This window comes from Geospiza fortis, unplaced genomic scaffold (genome assembly GCF_000277835.1).
Source record: "Geospiza fortis unplaced genomic scaffold, GeoFor_1.0 scaffold583, whole genome shotgun sequence".
Lineage (NCBI taxonomy): Eukaryota > Metazoa > Chordata > Aves > Passeriformes > Thraupidae > Geospiza > Geospiza fortis.
Window position 1 is genome coordinate 453985 of NW_005054588.1, and position 12941 is coordinate 466925.

A 12941-nucleotide genomic window follows, 5' to 3' on the forward strand; every position below is an offset into this window, starting at 1 on the left:
GGTTTCCTTCTCCAGGTCTTCCTGTTCGAAAAATATTGCTATGTTTAACTATTATTGGCATAAGAATTTCATGTTCCAATGTTTTTCAGACATACTCAGTAGTGAGATATCTGCACAGTGACATCCTTTCTCATCTTTGAACACTCATTAAAGAGTGCTCAAAATAACTACTGCAACTAATTAAGGACTGATGCACCTGATTTGTGACACCTGCTTTCTAAAAGGCTCCAGGACTTTCTCGGACAGATGGAAAAGTTACAGATAAGTCACTGAAGATCTTTTGAAATCTCTGTGGAAAAGTAAAGTTCCCAGGCAGCTGGAGGCTGGGACAGTTTGTCAGAAAAACACCTTCACCACAATTGAGCCAATCCTTTCTGAGATATGCATTTTTGATCACTGTTCCAGAATAAATGGACCTTTGGTGTGATCCACTAGGCTCCTGCTATTATATTTCTGAGGATTTTCTTAGTGAACACTACCATTCTGTCAGCATTTGAATGAATAACATTATTTATTGGATAAATCTTTGTAGAATCAGACCACAAATGATTACAGAGGAGAAAATAGGGTAAGTAGTATGGTAGGTAAAGATGTGTTAAGGGGAAGGAAAGCACTGATTAAAAGAAACAAATAATGACTATCTGTAAGCTCACAAGCCTTCACAAGTTCCTGCAGGACAGATGATAAATGTAGATATTTTAATAAGACTGATAAAGTTTTAAGTGTAAAAGTTGGCTCTGATTCAAGGAGTCAGCTATGTTGGCTGGTCTTGATTAAGCCGATCAGGGGAAAGCAGCTAATACTGAGACAGCTGGAATGATAATAAGTTAAAAAGAAAAACAAGTTCCAAGTTTGTCTATTGGAAAACTGGTGTAACAGTACCAAAATCAACCAGTTAGCTCCTATATACACATATGCACATATATTAAAGGAGTATAGAGTATATAAAGAAATTGGCCTGTAACATTTTCCCCCCAAGACACTGGAATCTCAAACATGCCACGCTGTTTCAGCCACATGGGAACTTTCCAGGTTTCACCCCTGAGGCCAACTGACCCCTGAGTGGAGCCCACCCAAGTGTCGTGGGGGATTTTTGGCACCGGGGTTGTGGGGATGTGGCAGAGTCCCAGGACATCCCACAGAGATGTGGCAGGGTCCCAGGACACCCCACAAACATCACTGGGTTCCTCTGAGGAGTTCCTCGCTCCCAAGCAAGATGCCCAGGGCTACCTGGGCTCCCTGGGAAATGCCCACCTATGCCAGAAAGGACAACAAGCCTAGAAACCCAACAGTCCCCTAGAAGTTCCTCCTAACCACTGAAAATAGGCACTAATGTCTCATAAAAAGATAAAAAGCTTCATAAGGACTCTAACTTGATTTTTGTAAATTTTAGTTCCAAATCCTACTCCAGTAGGAGGAGACTGTGAAAAGCAAGCATGTATATTTCAGACTAAGGCCCATATTAAATTTCTAAAGGGATCTAAGCTACCTTAGACCACCTTCAGCAGCTTCTAAATTAAAACAAACAAACAAACAAAAAAACATTTCAAAAGTAAGCTACAGATAATTAAAATATGGTGAAGTCAGACTTACCCCAGTCTTTATAGGATAGGAGCTGAAAGACAGAGTTCTCTAAAGCAAGTACATTCTTTATTGATTTGTATTTTGCTGATGATTAACTTTGTGAAACATTGGTAAATAAACAGTATCTAAATCAGTGATGTGGTTTTCTTTTCAATATATCAAATTTTAAATATAAAATTTTATTTGTGGTGCCAGACTGATAATCTACCTGAAACTCATAGAAAATGTTAAATTGTAGAAACACTTCTGTTACACCTGATCGAGCAATCACATTTTCCATAACCACTCTATGAGAATCTGAACTTCGGCAAACCAGTGAATCATTGACACCAGTGGTATTTAAAATTAAGCAAGAAAAATGATCAAAGATTTAATTAATGAATTAGGGGTAATGGATAGTTTTTTCTACAGAGGGATAAATTACGCTGCTCCTGATGGGAGCGACAGCACTTATCCTTAAAAAAATAAAAATTGAATTTGCAGGATTGTACCTTGAAACCTTTCAAGTTTAGTGACAAGATGTGCAGGAAGGCTGCGCTGGGAGCTCACAACTGAACAAACAAACAGGGTAACCAGCAAATGGAAGGGAGCAGGGAGGAGGGACAGAGCAGTCACTTACTTGGTGTCAGAGCGGTGTCAGGCCGGTTCTCTCCCGTGCCCCGGGCTCCAGGCTCGGAGCCAGCGCAGCGTCACAGCCAAAGCTGCAAAGCTGTGACACAGCCTGCTCCCACAAGTGGAGCACCTCACCACATGGCTCTTAAACCTTGGATTTCCTTCTTATGGTGATTGCAAAACTTTCCCCCAGTCAGCGGTGCCGGAGCTGTGCAGGAGGCAGGTCTGGCGCTGCCACGGCTCTGGCAGCCTACCTGCAGCAGTGCCAGCCTCTCCCAGCTGCTGGAACAACTTGTTTTCTTCACTCTTTCTTCCTTTTTTTTTTCCTGGTCTCTAAACATTGGAGCTGCATCAACCACCGCTCAAAGGGAGCTCCCTGCCATCCACCCAACAAGCATGGAGTGGCTCAGCTCAGGCACAAGAGCCCTGGGAGTGCAGGCTCAGCTTCTCCAAGCACCTGGAGCCTCCCAGCTCTCACTCCTTGGTGCCTTGGAGGAGGGTCACAGAGACACCAAGGGGTGGCTGAGCTCCTGGGAGGGCATGAACAGCTCATGGACATCTGCCAGTTTTGGGGATGAGCCCTCTGTGCCGCAACTCCAATGCAGTGACATGCAATTCACCCCAGTCCAGTGATTTGCATGCACAGCCTTGATTATCTTCTTCTGTACAAAAATACACTAAGGGATTTGCTAAAGACTTAATGAACTCAATTATTTATGAGTTATGGAATCATAACATTTAGGCAGAACTAAAAAAACCATTGTTAAAGCTAAAAGAAGTTATAAATTTGCTAAGTACATATATATGCAAGCTCTCTCTCATTGCCCCCTGATGCTTGCAGGTTAACTGCAGACAGTCATTTTATCTGCCATGTTTGCATTTGTTATTGTCTTTTGTTTGATAGAATTTTACACATTTTGTGATATATATATATATATATATGGGTCTTAATTTAAAGCTTCAATTTTTCTGTTTTACCAGCATAACTATATGCTCTCTATATTTGCCCTCAATGAGCAAATGAAAACACAGCTTATTTCCACCATTTCATAAGAATATTTGCAAGAGAACAAAGTGTTGTTTTCTATGATCATTTTAATGTAGTGTTCCTGCATTACTATTTAAATGCTGATTTCTTGTTTAATTAATTTAGTTTTAATGCAAGGGAACAATGTTCATGTTGAAACTCGCTTTCTCTTAAAAGAGTTCAGAATATGGGAAATTCATCAAACCTATTCTTCAGATAAATTGATTCTCATTTGCATACTTTTACTCAGGTGAAGAACATTTATCTTTGCCTACTTCTTAATGCCTTAATTATTTTAATTTTTTTAATCTTTAAAAAGCTTAGATTCATTTACCGGAATATCATTAGAATGAAGCAGATTTTGCATCATCTGATAATGTCAAATTTATACATACTGCAACCCGTATTTGGACTGCTTTTAACTATTACAATATTGCAAAGCTAGCAGGAAAAAAAACGTATGAACATTAGCAATGGGCTCCCTATTTCTTCTTGTCAGTCTGCAACCAGGTGGAAAAAGTGGAATCTGTTGGAAAGGCCCCTGCAAGCCCATTGTCTGGCAGGAGAGCAGGCTCTGAAACACAGCTCCCAAGATAAGACACTCACAAGAAATGTGTTTTAAAGCTGAATACACAGAGGTTTGTCTCTAGGGGATGTGATTCCTGTGATCCTGGCACACAGATGGCAATATCCACTCACAAGGCAGCCCCACATGGATTCAGTGTAGACACATCCAGATGAGCCACTCAACCAGGCTCACCCTATAGTCAGAGGAGGGAAAAGAAGCATTTCCAAAGAAATGGGTCCTTGGATCTGTTCTAGATACTTACTTTAGGTAGGAGATGGGATGAGCTCCAGATTTGTCTGTGGAAGGCCAAGATCAGCTTTTGGCAACAGAAAGTCAGGAGAGATGAATCCCACTGTAAAAGACTTCATAAAAACAGTCTTCTGCAGCTTTTGCAAGCTGAGCTGCAGTGCCTGTGGCAGCTTTTGCCATCATGCCTTGTCCAGATCAGTTGTGATGCAGCAGCTGCTGGCAGGTGAGGATCTTCCTTCCTTGCTATGGAAGGGCAGTCCTGGAGGGGCAAGGCACATCTGCAGGTGCTGGCCAGGCCAGGGGAGCGTGCTGGAGGAGCACAGCACCAGCAGCACACACCAGAGCCAACAATTAAATTAAAAAAAAAAAAAAAGAATGAGAGAAAGAAAAGGATATCTGACATGCCACACTGTGGGCTGTTGTGTCAGCCACCAGCCTGACAAGTGGCTGTACTGGGAACCTGTTCTGCAAGGCCCATGGCAGCCCAGAAACTCAAAATCAGGACAGCAGGTTAGCAATGAGGAAGTGTTTGCTGCTGCTGCTGCTGCTTCCAGCATCACCAGGGCTGGCTGTGACAGGCTGTGTGCCCAGGGGGCTGCAAGAGCCCCCTGCAAACAGCCCCAGGAGCTGCCCCCTGCCAGCCAGGCTGTGCAGCACCACCTTCCACCTCCCCAGAGCAGGAAGGGGTGTCCCTGCTGGGATGTGCCTGGCTGGCTGCAGGCAGCACCCATGTGTGCTGAACCTCATCTAAAGGGTGCAGGATGCTCTGCAGCCAGGGACACCCAGGGAGAGAGTGCTCAGCCATCTCCTTCCTCCAAGAGATTATTTTGTGTGGCAGACACCTCAGAAACTGCAGAATTTTTAGCTCTGGCCTCCTGCCACGCTGAGGTGAAGCAGATGGCAGCGTCCACTCTGGAGCTGCCCCTTGTTCATCGACACAGAAAGCTCTGCACGAGGAGACCCACTTGTCACTGCTTCAGCTGTGCTTGGCTGCACTGATGGAGCTTTCCTGCCAAGCACAGCCCCAGCCTGCAGCAGCACAAGCCCAAGTGCCAGGCTGGCAGCCAGAACACCCTGTGTGCTGTGGGGCTGCAAGGGCAAGGCTCAGGGAGCTCGGTCTGCAAGGCACGCAACGATTTCCCAGTCACACAGGGAGGAGGAACATGAATTCTGACAGATTGTACCCTGCCCCTGCTGAAACACTGAAGGACAACACGTGCAAAAAGAGGGGATAAAACCAGTGAATCCTCTGCTTCAATACAAAAAGAGTTCTTAGAGGTATGATTTGTACATGAGTTGTTCAGTCTTTTCCCTGACACCAATTTTTCACCTCTGGAAAAGTGCACAGAGGATTTGGGGTTGCTAAGCCAAGCAATCATTTGATCTTATTTTACTCATTCCAGCCTCTTTAGGTCCCAAAGAAAGCTCACTAAAGACAAAGATACAAGTGGCAAAAATAATTCCAAAGTGCTCTTCTATTAGAGTATTCTCCTGTAAAACTTAATATGGCAACTCTTCACAGGCATCCTGAAAAATTGATGCCATCTAACTCTGCAGTAAGGGAATTTTCCCCCCAAGGATGGGACCATACTGAGTACTTTTGTGTAAAAACCTCCAGCAATAATAGTAATAGATGAGAAGTGTTATGATCTCTTCAAACTGTAAGGCAGGTATAACATGCATGATTATATGGGAAACAATACTATTAACCTTGGAGAAATAGACATTAAAAATTATTCCAACCCATACCATTTCTCAGCAAGTTGTGCCTTTGCATTTAGATATAATTTGTGCTTGAATTAATTAGGCTTCTGAAAAAGAAAAGGATATCTGCAAAAAATCAAGTTTTTGTCAGAATTGATGTAAGACTTCCAGTCTGAATTTCCAGCACATGCTGGAACAATGCCTTCACCTGAATAAAGGAATTATTGTTTAGATACATCCTAGTCTTACAAATAGAAAACAGCCCAAAGAGGGGATGCTTTCAAAGCTGAAAAGAAGAGATTAAACTGCCACTGACAACCTTTGGAAAAGGGATGCCCACTTCAATGTATGCCTTTGGAAATCACCTTTTTTTACAAGTGTCTTATATGCAAGCTGAATGAACAATGAACCTAATTAGCTCTGGAGAAATTTACCTTCCAAAGATCACAGCTCTTTTTTGCCACAGAATGTTTGTATCAAAAGAAAATAAAAGTCTAAATAAACAAGTGGAGTGCAACCCAAAGGAAATCATCTTCAACGTGTTACTGCTGATAGTAACAAGATCTCTGATGACCTCTGCAAGCTCCAGCCCTGAGTGGGAGCTGCCCACTGCCTGTGCCAGCCCTGTGGGAATGGGAATTGTGCCTGAGCCGGGGGAAAGGAGCAGGGAGCTGATCACAGAGTGGGGCAGTGCCCTCCTGAGCAGAGCAGCAGTGGAGAGCTGGGAACAGCTGGCTCTGTGGCACACCTGTGCAAGGAGGGCACTTGCAATCTCATCTCCCTCTGGATGGTAACCTAAGGGCACAGAAGGAATTCCCTGCTGCTAGAGGAGTGCAAACCCCCTGGATTCCAGTAAATTTGGCCAAAGCCACAGGAAGAATGCTTGTGAGCATTAGGATGGGCCCACACAGCTGTGGTTTGTGAAGGTGGTGAATGTCTAAGTGCTGGCCAGCTCTTGTATTAAAAAGTACAATTATTAAATAATTCTCAAAAAGTTTTCATCATGTCCTTCATGGGAAACATAGAAGGAACATCTCAATACCAATTTGCTTGGATATTTGGATATTATAGACTTATCTCTGCTTTTTTTAATATGAAGAAATGCTAAAGCACTTTTACATGCAAGACTATTATTACTTATGCAACCAAGAGCTGTTTTTCTACTAAATGGTGTTTCAAAAGTCATTAAAGAAAACTTGAAACTTTGTGCTTTCACTTAAAAAGAGATGGATGTGGGAAGCTTTAAGGAAAACATTTCCTAAATTATTCTCAGATCAATTCTTCCCTTTACAGTTCCAAAGAAGGCTGCTTTTCTTTCAGTCACTTTTTGGAAAAAAAACCCCAACATTTTAGTTAGAGTTTTGGGTTTTTTTCAATAAAACTATGCATTAGGAATTTTTTAAGCATTAGTTTCAGTAATTGGTTTTGAGCAAGCTGGGTTTTTACATGAGAAATATCTGAAGCAAACATATTGTGAGCTATCATTAACATTGTTGAGCAGCATAAACTCAGGCAAACATCCCATGAGAATTTCTTTCTGAGGAATGCAAACAGATCACCCTCTATGATCTGGAAGAAAAGTCAGAGGTATCACTGATACAGCTAGAGCTCTTCCACTCCAGGAAGCAGCATGGCTCTTTTTCACTCATGTTTCTTTGTTACAGGAGTTCTGTAAAGCAAAAAAATTCCCTGAGACAAGTTTCTGACGCTCAGCTACACAGGAGCAGTGACAACTCAATTTGCCAAAAATAGTTCTTTCCTTTTTGTTTTGTTAATGTCCCAAATTCTTGAAAAATAATCAATAAAAATAATCTCAAAGGTAAAAAGTTCACACAGTATCAAAATGTTAAAGCAATAAACAGTATATACAGACATCTCTCAAGGAAGCAAAATAAAATGCCACCAAGCAGCAGTTTTCAGGGCATGACACAAATTTCATGCATTCTTGAGACAAATCATAATGCACCTAGTACACACAGGGAAGGTACAGCCTTACTTCAGGGAGATTGACACTAGTAAATACCTGAAGAATGTAAAAATATCAAAGAGAAAAAAATAATGTTACACTGGATGAGAAACATTGAATTAAAATAAAAAATATGAACACAACAGGGTGCCTGTGACACACTGGGAAAGGTTCCAAGGGAGCAAAATTAACAGGGTATAAAACAATCTCTAGAGAAGTAATAGAAGTCATGGCGCCTATATTTTTAAATTTGACTTGGCAAACATCAATAAATATGTGCCAAGAAATAATCTTTTACTGATGGTAAAGAATGGGATTTATTTACTGTACTCAATTTATAAAGTCAAAAGTGTTAAACCAACTCAGTCAGGACTAGAAAGAAAGGCCTGGGACATTGAATTGTTCCCATCTGCTCATTACCATCCCTGCCTGCATTCTCCAGCAGGAGCACTATATAAAGGGACTTCATAAAGGGATTTTTGAATCCCCTTTGACAGTTCCTGAGCTCCCATTTGCAGCTCTCAGTGCAATTGTTGTGCCAAGGCAGATGCACCAGATGTTTTTTCTGCTGCTGTGGTGTCAGTGCCAGGGGTGTCAGCCACAGCACCCTCTGCTAATTGTGCTCCTTTCCCAGGGACCAGAGGCACCATCTTTTATCCCAGAGCATTTCCAGACAGCCTCTTGTGGTTTTGGGTCCCCAGGATGAGGTGAGAGATGAGAATTTGACTCCATATTCTTAGAAGGCTGATTTATTATTTTATGATATTATAGTAAAAGCAAATTATATACTAAAACTATAGAGAAAGGATATAGACAGAAGGCTAGACAAGAATGATAATAAAAACCTGTGACAGACTCAGAGAGTCCAACACAGCTGGACCATGACTGACAGGGAGAAGCTGAAGCTTCCCAGCTTCCCAGGAGAGGAAATCCTTATGAAGGGATTTTTCATAAAATATCACACTGACACCAGCCCAAAACTCTGGGGGAACAGTTTTTCATCCCTGTGCATCAGGGAGTTATCCAGATCCCTTTCCATGCAAACACAACCCAATGGATCCTCTTGGTACCTCTTCTCCTACCTGATTACTCTTTTTTTTTTACACTAAAGGCACATTCAGGCTAACCCCAATCTTGGTACTCTCCCTTCCTGTCTCTTGATTTAAATCTATTATTGTGAGTTTGTGATCAAATCATGCAAATGAGCACTGAGAGCTCAGCTCAGCTGTCATTTAGGGCACTCAGGCCTTTGAATTTCACAGAGTGATTCCCCACCAGTGATCTCTGCACCTGAAGACTGAACTGCAGCCCTGTCTTGGCTCCTGTGAAAAATTCACATACCAGAAAAGGGGAGGAGGGGGGAAGGTACCAATTACACCACCTACACTGAATGATTGCAATGGCTCACCCCCAGAACCAGAGAGGTTTCTGTGTGGAATGGATTTCTTTGGGATTTATCAGCCTGCAGTACTGAAGGAAAGCAGCTTTCCCACACCCACCACTCTTTATGTCTCCAGGTGTTTACTGAAGTCAAAATTCTTTTTTTAAACAATACCACTGGCTGACTCTGTGTGTGTATAATACTGAGTTCATGGTGTTCATAGAGAAATAAGATTTGGAGAAATACCAGCTCTTCTCTTCCCTACATAGACTTGTCTGATAAACACAAGAAAATCCCATAGTGGCTCTTAAGGTCTCTGAGAACAGTGAATAAGTGAATCCAGCCCCTGCTGCTTAGGCCTTCCTCACCTGAAAATCTAACAGGATAAATTAACAGAGGAACTTGGAAACAATGAACAGTTTTGTCTTTCCTATATTTGAACTTAGAAATAAATTCTCCAGCACCCAGGATGGGATCTCAGACACAGGCTTCTAAAAAAGCTTCTGATTCCTTCAGAAAGGGCTCAGAAAGTCTCCTGATTCCTTCAGAAAAGGAATCCAAATGAAAGGGGAAGTCCTTAAGTCCTTTAGTCCATCTGTTAAATTGAAATGCTGGAAAATTGACAGAGAGCATAAAAAAGTTGTCTATGTCTGAAACAGGTTGTCTGTGTGCACATACATATACAAATATATATAAATATATATAATATATACATTATATATATAGATAATATATATAATTTTTATATTTATATAAGTATATGTTAATATATGTATACATACCTATAACTATTTTTATATATAAATATACATATTTATATACACATACATATCTGAAAGGAATATTCCTGCAAGATCCTGCTCACGGAAGTAGAACTAAAAGCAGCAGCAGCAGCAGCATTGCAAATGCTACTGGCCTATTATACAGACTGACCAGGAAGAACATTCAGAGTTACTAAGGGAGGTAAAAAACTACATCACCACCACCACCAAAAGTAAAGCAAAACAAACAAAAAATCCAACAAAACAAAAAGAATAACAAAAAAACCACAAAACAAACAAACAAACAAAAACAAACAAACAAAAAAAACCAAACAAAAAACCACAAGTCTTGTGCTCTCTAGGGATTTTTTTTAATTCTGAACATTTCTGCAGAACCTGAAGCTGGTTTTACACCTGATTGTATGTTTATATCAGGAAGTTTCCTGGAGCAGAAGGAGCAGCCACGGTGTGCCAGCAGCCTGCAGCTGTGCCATGCAGAGGGCTGCCCTGGAACAATGGAACAGCCAAGGTACAGCATGAACTGCCCCCTCTGTGTCTCATTAACCTCACCTGAGGAGTTTGTGTTCCCAAAGCTGCTTTTGGAACCATTCAGCCTCACAAAGCCAGGCAGCCTTTCCACCAGCACAGGGGGGCAAGGCCTTTTAATAGGCAAAACCTCTGGAATGATCTCCTTCTTTTAAACCCCCATGTCTCACCTGTAGCGGGGATTTCTGCCCTTCCTCTTGCTCTGCCCTGTAAGGATCCCGCAAGCATCTGCCACCCAAGGTCACACACCTGGGCAAAAGCCCTGAGCACCTCTCCTGGAAATTTATAGGCACAAATGTAGTGGTTTTGGTTTGCTAATGTGAGATTTTTTGGGTTAATGTACTAATGAGTGTGGTGGGTTTAGTGTTGGCTAATTACCAGTGAACTTATTAGAATGCATTTACTTTTTTGTTGTTGTTGTTGTTGTGATATAGGATTAGGAGAAAGGTTTAAAACTTTAAAATGGAATAAAGAAAAATGTATTAACAGTAACTAAAAGAGAGAGTAATAAGAATTAGAATAAAACTTTTAGGATAGTTCTCTTTTTCTTACCATTTTTTCTTTCTTAATGATAATGTAAAGAAACAAAACTTCACATTTTAGTTAGTTTACTACTTTTAGAATAGTCAAACTTCTGGCCTGGAGCTACAGCATGGTCTCTTCTAGAAGGGAAGTCAGGCATTGCAATACCTTAAATTTCACCTCCCAAAGGGATCCTGTGTGATTTTAGCCTGCTATGATTTAAGAAATGTATGCCCTTGATTCCCTGGACAAAGCAAGAAAGGGGCGATTACCAGGTAATTTTCTACATTCTCAGAGAAAGTCCTAAACAAAGAAAGTTCAAAATCCCAAGCATCATAACTGGGAACACTTCATGCCTTGTTAAGAAAGGAAAAGACTAACAACAATTTGGTGTGGGAAAAAAAAAAAAAAAGTAAAAGCAGAAGTATCCAGCCAAGAAGTGGTTGCTGGATATATCCAGTTTGTGTCACATGACCAGACTTACATAAACTAAAAAGTGATTTGGCTTCTTTGCATGCCAGATCCCATCCCAGGTATTCCTAGGGTGTTTCTCTCACAGCCATAGGTTGAATTAACTTCTGGTACTATGGTTTGCTGGGATGAGAAAAGTCTGCAGGGAAGAGTCAGCTGCTACAACTCCACTTGAGACAGAAAGGTTACAAAGCCTGTAAAACACTGTTCACCATAAATGAAATTACAGAAAAAGGAAGTAAACTTGAGCTGCCAGTAATACTTACCCCAAACTGTTGATGTTAATTTAATGGGTTTGTATCACAAACACAAAGCCAGCATCGCATCACAATCTGACACGACCTCGACCAAATTACAGTGTAAGGATGCAGCTTTGGTCATCACACCTCCCTTCTGTCCACTAATTAAAATCAGCTTGTCAGGTAACATATTTTCCTCCCAAATTAGTAATTTTCTCTCTCAAAAAAAAAAACCAAAAAAAAAAAACCAAAAGAAAAAACCCAACCAAACCAACATGATCATAGCTTGGGCAATATGCATAATCAGAAGTGTTTATCACGTGCATCAAGAATAGGTTTCAATTCTTTAAAGCTGGAAGCAGCAGGGCAACAATGAAGTTTATACCAGACACAGAAATTCTTAGGATACAGATAAGACTGTAAAATAATGAGACACTTGGCAATTAAGTAGCTGATGAAATTAAAATGCAGATAAAATAGTGAAAACAAACAAAAAACCACATAGCCTGCTCATGCACAGAGATGTCCATTTTACAAAGCAGTGACATTTTTCAGTGAGACTGAGGATTTGTTATTTCTTTGAAAACGATGGCTCAACAGCTGGTCACAGTCAAAAAAACCCCAATGGAACATCAAAGATCGTTACGAAAAACCTTGAGTACAAAATGCTAGATAAATACGTGTTAGAAATGCTAGATAAACACTTGTGTGCACAGTTTGTGTATCATTGCCTTTAAAATACCTCCAAGTTTATCACATTGCCTGAAAAGCTTCAAGTGTTTGTTTCTCAGTGTTTGATAGCTCCCATATGCAGGCACCACCACCCAGCACTGCCTACCTGGACACACAGCCTGGGGCTTTTCCCTGCTACATTCTCAGGCAGGTGAAGCAGAACAATTAAACACAACATTAATATATCCACTGAAATGCTAAATTTAAGACTTTCCTGCAGAAACGCTAATTTTAGAACTTGGAAACATTCCTATCTGCTTCCTCTCACTTCAACACACGGGGAGTTCTCTAGGTCTGACCCTTTGGCAGTGCTCCTTGTGAGTGGCACAGAATTGCCTACTTGACAAAGCCCTTTTGTTTCTCACAGCTGTGAAATTCTGCTGCCCTGTAACTTTTCCTGTTTCCCAGGTTACCCTGGCACCAAGCTGTGACTAAATGTCTGCAAAGGGTTTTTAGCTCCAGCTTTGGAGGAATATGACTACAAGGGAGAACGATGGCTCCCAGTGAGTGCCCCATGCTAGCAAGAGCAATGCTCAAAATCAGCTTCAAATGTCCACAAAACCTCTGGGATATCTGTGT